The following is a 7,355-nucleotide window of genomic DNA, read 5'->3' on the forward strand; positions in this document are numbered from 1 at the left end:
CGTTTTTTATTGTATTATTTCTTTAGCTATTTTTTTTTCTATGTTACTTTTTCCTTTTTTCCTTTTTTATATATACATGTATGTACTCTATTTCTTTGTTTTTTAGCACCCCATTATTGCTATAAATTTATTTTCCCCATTCTGTAAACTCGTATTCCCTGGTGATTGGCTATTAGCGATCCAACCTCGATAAACGTTCTTCTGGGGGATATAGATTGTATGTAATAATTGTGTTTCATGTGTAATTTGGTGCAAAAAAGCGATTCGGATTTATATGATAAAACTTTCAGTCCAAATAATTATAAACAGATATCCAGGAGTATGTGTTCCGGGAACATTAATGCATTAATTCCTGTAAATAGCAAACCCAAAGGAAATATAGAATGTTCTGTGGTAAACATATTTGTAGCTATACCCTCCTCCTAACCTGGGACAGTGGATACGTTATAATAACCTCGTTAGAAGAGTCACAAAGTATAAAAACTACTTACATAAAAAAAGTCATAAATTACCGATCTAAGGTTGATTGATAGATAGATTGATTGATTGGTAGCTTGATTGATTGATTGATCTTAAGTGTTCGTCACCACTTCCTCACTCTTGGTTGTATCGTGGTAGTCAGTTTTGACGGAGGAAGACTGAGTGCATTTGGAGAACAATTGAGCTTCGACAGGATAACTGGCATTTCTAGTCGTTTAGATTAAGAGTCGAACACACCTTACACGAGCAATTTCCATACTTCCAACTGACTTGACCGACTAATTATCGCTGTAGATTAACCCCTTAGACCACTCTGTCATCCGAGGTCCCCGTGAACAAGCAATTATGGAAAGCTCGTTCGAAGCCACTAACAGGCATTTAATAAACTCGTATTATCCTAGACCAAATCGATTTCAAATTAAAAAAAAAAAAAAACTGACATTTTATACGACAGTTTTTTTTCACTTTTCATCTTTTACAAAAATATACGAAGCAAACAAATACAAAGTACACTTTTAGCGAATAGTTTACAAAATACTGACCGAAAGAAGATGGAGGTTTAAAAAAATACGAATAAAAGGATATATGTGGGAAATACGTTAATGAGACAACAACCTTACGATAAAAATCAGACATCTAAGGTAGGCATACGATCTTCAACAGGACTAGTGATAATAAATAAATTGATGCTAAAGAGATATAAGGTGAAGGATACCAAAGGGACATTCAAACTCACAAGTCGAAATTAAACTGACTACGGCATGGCTAAAAAGCAAAATACAGAACACAACATAGAAAACCACAGACTGAGCATCAAGAACCCCACCAAAAACATGGGGTGATATAAAGTGCTCCAGAAGGGAAGGCAGGCATACCCGTAGCCAGAGGGTTTTGGGTACGACACCCCCTGAAAACAAATAAGCACTGTTAAAGTCAACTTTCTGTTTGAATTGTGGCTGTTCAAGTTGAGTTTGTGAGTCTAAGCACCCCCTATACCCCTTGGAAGTTCCTAACCACGGACATGGCAGATCCTCCTCTTCATGTAGCACCCGTCATATTGCTGATGTTAGTACAAATACGGTGATAAGTCCAATTTGGTAGCACTCAATCTTCCTGAGCCTGTTTGCATTGTTATTCCACACAGCCCTGCCTTCTACGCCGAATTCTCTAGACGAAAAAAAAATGATGTGACAAACGTCTTGAAAAGACAGCATTTAAAACAGTTTCCTCATTTGGTTTAGATTTTAAAACATGTAGTTAAACTTATTCCCTGGGATCTCAAATCTTCCCTTTTGTTGAAACATATTTTAACTGATCACCTGAGGAACCGTATTAAGGATTGATAACAATATGTGAATACCATCTACGGAAGCTTCCATTTGATTTTTAAGGGGTGGGGGCTAAGATGAAATTTGAAAAGAAACAGAACAGAAGTTTTGAGTTTTAAAAACATGCAGGATGAGACACTTTGCCAAAAAAAAAGGTAGGATGACAATTTAAATAAAGAAGTCAGGATAAACTAATGGATAAAAAAAAAAAAAAGAGTAAAATATAAAAAGGCAAGACAGAGATTAAAACTAAAAAAAAAAAAAAAGTGTAAAGACAATATTTTTCATCCTAGCCCCCATCCCCATTTAATAAAAGGAATGATTCAAGTGCCTTTTTCTAAATCAAAATATCCTAAAATCTCTATTACAGCGTTTAACTTAGAAATTAAGACTTGATAAGTTAAAGGATTGTTGTCATTTTTCGTTACTTCAAACTTCAAAAATCAAACAATCAACGTGTTTTAAAAAAAAGTGTGATTATATAATTATACACAGTATCTGGTTTCTATCCTCGATGGCAGAAGGGCATATCTGTGCAATGGCGGATCCAGGGGGTCCGGGGGTTGGACCCCCCTTTTTTCGTGGGACGATCAATACATTTAAATGGGGACATGTAGTTTGAATCCCCCCTTTGTCCTGGGTTAGGACCCCCTTTTTTAAATGGCGGGAACCGCCCCTTCTGTGTGAATCAGTCATGTTTTTCGCCCTCTACAGACCATTCACATGAGGTAATTCATTGATTCCGACACAAAATGTTTGTCCCTTTCTAACGTGTCCTCACCCCTCAGTTTTCAATTGGGAGGTAGAAATTTTCTCCTTTATCCTTATTTTGATATATTTCCTATAGGCAGATTCTTTGACAAAGACGCTTCATTGAGAGTTGGGATAATGATAATGAGTTATAATATAAGGCTTATATATTCCAATAAATAAAACAAAATAGTATACATATATATGTATCATTGGCTAGAGGTATACGGGGAGGGTTGAGATCTCACAATCATGTTTAACCCCGCCGCATTTTGCGCCTGTCCCAAGTCAGGAGCCTCTGGCCTATGTTAGTTTTGTATTATTTTAACTCTTAGTTTCTTGTGTACAATTTGGAGTTAATTATGGCGTTCATTATCACTGATGAACTATTATATATTTGTTTAGAGGCCAACTGAAGGACGCCTCCTGGTGTTGGAATTTCCCAATCACAATGTGTAAAAAGTTATAACAATTATAATAGATTAATAGTGCGGTGACTGAAGGTAGATTTTTTGGATTTTAATCTCCCCACCGAACACACACCTATATAATATATCATTGGAAAGAGGAAATCGTGTACTATAATAATATGCCTGTCGTCAGGACTTTGTATGGTCACAACTTCTTTAAATTGAGGTCAAAGGTTATATGTGAAAATCTTTGAAAATTTGGGAGGGTTTCAATTTTGACATTTTTTTCTATTTCTAAACTCTTCATAAATACAAACGATACTGTTTTGGCTTTATTAATGTTTGTTATTATACATAAACCTTAATCATTAAGATTTATTTTATCAAAAAAATCCTAAAACGACGTTTTATAAACAAAACTTCAAAAATTAAGTTTTCAACCTATAAAATGTTTAGAGCAACTGAACCTTTTGAAAAATTTCAATTTCAGGTAAAAAAAAAAAAAAGCCATGCAGGACAATACTTTAAATTTATTTTTTAAACTATCATATTGGGTGAGGTATCAAATCAAAGCAATAGAACACTACAGTCAAATATGACCTCAAATTGAATTGCGGATACTTCAGGTTTTATCATAGACTAGCTATTCGTTGCTTTTGTTTTTTCACAATTATTACTGCTTCCATATAGTATTATCTTTTGTTGCGTATTTAACTCTGGTTAATATCTATTACATTATAAGTTTTGTACCTATATCCCCCCTTTTTTCCCTTGCAACGTATTTCAAAAGTATTCCATATAAAAAAAGAAGATGTGATATGATTGCAAATGAGGCAACCCTCCAAATGAGACATAAATTACCAATACGTCCCGTACGGGCTCCAACGATGAGTAAAATTTATACTGCATAGTCTTCAATTCAAGAGATGAATTTTGTAAAACAAACGAAAAATCTCCCGACCTGATTAATGAACAAAATTAATAAGAAACAAACAAATATAGTATATAGAAACATACGACAAACACTGCATTACCGTCTCGTGACTTGAAACAGACACAAACAGAATGTGGCGGGGTTTGACTTTTTAAGGGCACGCCAACACTCCCCAAACTCGGGACTGGGACCAAGTGTATCAGTTCAACAAGCTCTATACCTAATCAACCGTTATCTTCATCATCTTCATTTTCACCAACCGTCACAAGACATGTTTTTAATATTTCTATACATTTCACTCATGGCCACAGGTAGCACATGAAAGGTTCTGCTCAAAGCAAACACGTTATTTTGAGTTTTTCTTTACAAGTACAGACAAGGTATTGTAGGAAGTCCGAAGCATTTGTTCCCAAAGAAATACCAGCTTTAAACCATCCCTTTCAATTCATCCAAGATTTTACAGAGATCTTAAATGGGGTTATATACATTTTCATGGACCTACAATCTGTCGATACCTGTAACTTGGCATTGCACACGGTCATGTTCTTCTCTGGCTGTTTATGACGTCTTTACACTAAATCCATTGTATGTAATTGTTGGATGTGTACGGATTGAGTGCTTAGTCTTAGAGGCATGGTTTTTTAATTAGTTGTTAGTGGATTTGAACTAGCTGTCAGATAACTGCGAGTACTCTTAGATCTGTTCATTGTGTCTTTTTTTGTCGGGATGTATAAGTACCCTGCCACGTCAACTTGTAGTTTTTGTCTATCTGATGAGTTAAGTCTTTTTCAACTGACTTTTATAGTTCGTTCTTATGTTGAACTGTTATACCACTGCATGTCCAAGGTTAGGGGAGGGTTGGGATCCCGCTAACATGTTTAACCCGCCACATTATTTATGTATTTGCCTGTCCCAAGTCAGGAGCCTGTAATTCAGTGGTTGTCGTTTGTTTATGTGTTGCATATTTGTTTTTCGTTCATTTTTTTTTACATAAATGAGACCGTTAGTTTTCTCGTTCAGATTGTTTTACATTGTCTTATCGGGGCCTTTTATAGCTGACTATGCGGTATGGGCTTTGCTCATTGTTGAAGGCCGAACGGTCATTTTGGTCTTTTGTGGATAGTTGTTTCATTTGCAATCATATCACATCTTCTTTTCTATATTAAGATGACATCCATATGCTTGTCTGCAAAGATGATGGGGAAACATTATGCATGAGACGTACACACTATCTTGATTTCGCACAATTTCATGGTTGGCAACACATTAGATAGCGTCGCACTCTACTTAAGAAGCATAAAATCCATTGGCATTCAATATTTCAACAAGGTGTTTCGAACCAAACTCATGGTACATTTGTAAAGCCAATCCTAAAAGAAAAGGAGTAAAATAAAATGGCCACACAAACGGTTGACGCAAGTACGCAATTTCTGTGATGCCATTTCCTGAGAATAGTCTTGGCTATGCAGTTTCATCGAGTTACCATAAAATGAATTGCAATAAAGACGAAGGCATTGGCTGAGTTGAAGAAGAAAGAGACATTTCTTCCGAAGTTGGGTATACTTCTGTAGAGTTTGTAGATATGTCTTTTCTATTGTATACTTGCAGCGGAATGACACATCTGTCCGTTATTTGTGTCTTTTACATTTGACATTAAAATTTGAGTTCAGTTTTCAATTGACTAGCAGCTGATATGGCATCTCAAATAGTTATTTTGTTACAAAATATTGTTATATTTGCCTTGAACTTATTGAAGTTGTTTGACAACTGTATTTCTATAGAAATCAATGAGTTTAGACTGTATTTTACAAGTTTACAATTTCAGCTGGAAGAAAAGATCTACTACTAAGTAGTATATTTATCTAGAAACAGTGTCATGAGTAATGACCATTACATCGTTGTCAATAGCCAAAATAAAATTAGTAAAAGCAGTATCGTGATCTGAGATATCTGCTTTTTTTTTTGTTTTAGCAAATAATTTGTAATGCAACCAAAATGACAGAGTGCTTGAAGTTTAAAAGATGGACGGGAAACTATTTCTACTCTAACTTTAACTTTAACTGACACGGTTAAAACATTCTTAATACGCTCATATGATTCAAACTTGAATAGTTTTTTATCTTTCTAAAATGTTTTGTTGCAAAATATACAAGCACTCTAGTTGAACGACTGCATTCTAGAACGCGTACACATACCCGAAACTGAGGGACAACAGTCCGATAATTGTATGTCGTCATTAAATATCAGATTAGAAGCTTCCTCGCTCTAAAAGGGGAAACAAATATGTTAACTTGTGTAACTCTTGTAGCATGAACAATGATAAACAGCCTGCAAGGACTTCTGTAAATTAACAGCTTTCGCATGAAACATCTTGATGTTCACCTCATCTAATCTTTTATTCAATGCAGGTACAAAAATCGACTTTCCTATACTGGTAAATTGACTCAAAATTTCACTCCATTTTTTCTTTTCTTTGCATATTAAGCACTGCATAAAATTTAACAACTTTTGTCTTTTCTTTGGACTTAATGGAGCAAGTTGCGACTGACTTGACATATCACGGAATATTTACTGAAACTATCCGTCAATTATTTTGATTTTACAATTAGACTTTTCTGACAAAGTATATTTAATGTTTTATAACAAAAAAATCATAGAATATAAACACATAAAAACAAAGAATGTAGCATATATCAGTGTAAATATTTGTATATAATAGCGAAAAGGGTAGTAATATCATATATCAGTTGAGAGCAAATTATTGACTAATACACAAAATGTGACGGAAAGCAAGTGATTAAGTTCCGTGTTGAAATTGAAGTTTTTTATTCCATTCTTTTTCCATTGATTTCTCAAGGTTTTTTTCATATTTTGGTTCCGAAATTTTTATCACTGATTAGTTTTATGAAATACTATATGCTGAAATTATTATGGGATAAATTTTATTACTACTATACAGAAGAAACTAAAGTTTGTGTCTGAATTTGCAATTAAAATTACCTCAATTTTTAACAGTCTAAACTTCGCAAATTTTACAGATTATAAGAAAATGAAATACTAAATAGAATATTTCGATATATGAAAATAGCTTCCGGAAAAACTATTTCAGTTAAATGCAAGCAAATATACACAATTTTTCATTTTGAAAAGGGGGGTTGAAACTCTCCAATGTACTACCAGTCATTAAAACGACTATTTAGAAAAATGTGACCGTACGAAATTCTGACGACAGGGCAAAAACTAAAGAAGACATATTTATCTTTAAGTTAAGACCATTTTTAGCCGTGTGTTATTTGGGGAGATTAAACTCGCGATCTAGACGACTTTTTACACTTCTGTCACCGCACTATAAAGTACGGCCTTTAAAACTAAGACTTGGCTCACACTGAACGGCATTGGTGGAAATTGAATAGTATGGGTTAAAATCATCGATTTTATTTTTAAATAAACAAA

The sequence above is a fragment of the Mytilus trossulus genome, chromosome 9, assembly GCF_036588685.1.
Source record: "Mytilus trossulus isolate FHL-02 chromosome 9, PNRI_Mtr1.1.1.hap1, whole genome shotgun sequence".
In the NCBI taxonomy this organism is placed as follows: domain Eukaryota; kingdom Metazoa; phylum Mollusca; class Bivalvia; order Mytilida; family Mytilidae; genus Mytilus; species Mytilus trossulus.